Genomic DNA, 852 nt, shown 5'->3' with positions numbered 1-852 from the left:
GCTATTTTTTTTTTTTTTCAATTGCAGCCATCGTTGTTTGGCGGACGGGCTAGATTCGAACCCGCCAGCTCAGCTGTACATGGCTGGCACCTTAGCCCCTTGAGCCACAGGCACAACTTCTTAAGGCGTGTGGCCCTTTCGCCCACGGACCTCCGCCTCGCCCTCGCCCTCGGGTCTAGCCGAGCTGGCTTTGCCGCTTCATCATTTTTGGCTGGTCCCTGGACGCTCCTGGTGAGATTGTCACTAATTCATGTAAATACGCCTTCTTCCAGGAGAGGGAGCTCAATTTCTTTCCCACTCCTCACCTTGATTACGGACTACAGACTTCATTCGGAAGAGTACAGTATGGAGGGGGAGTGGGAAGTAGTGGTGTTCACAGTGGTGTTTGCTACCTTCGCTGAGTTGTCAAGGGTAACATCAGGAATAAACACGATTATAACATGTTCCTGTGGCATTCTTCCCCAAAACCCAGAACCCCAGTTCTTCCACAAAAAAACAAAAAATCAGAAAAACAAAAAATGCTCCTAAAACATTTTATGTCTGGAAAAACAAGTGCAGTGATCCCGTGGTATACACAGGGCATTAGTTCCTGGCCACCACCACCTCCCCATGCTAAAATCTATGGGTGCTCAATCCCTTACATAAAATGGTGTCTACCTAAGTAGCAGAGAGGTTCTCAAAAAACATTTATTTGGAAGTAGCATTACAATGGGGATACGAATACCATAGTAAACTCTCAGGGAGTTTGAGGCAAGGGGAAGTTTTTAAAGGCAAAATAATGAGATTACAGAAAATGCTTGGATCAGTTATATCCTTGGCTACAATGAGATGGGTGCCAGCTGCCAGCTGCCT

The sequence above is a fragment of the Otolemur garnettii genome, unplaced genomic scaffold (genome assembly GCF_000181295.1).
Source record: "Otolemur garnettii isolate 467f Iridium unplaced genomic scaffold, OtoGar3 scaffold00111, whole genome shotgun sequence".
NCBI lineage: Eukaryota > Metazoa > Chordata > Mammalia > Primates > Galagidae > Otolemur > Otolemur garnettii.
Note: the sequence above shows the minus strand (reverse complement) of the source record.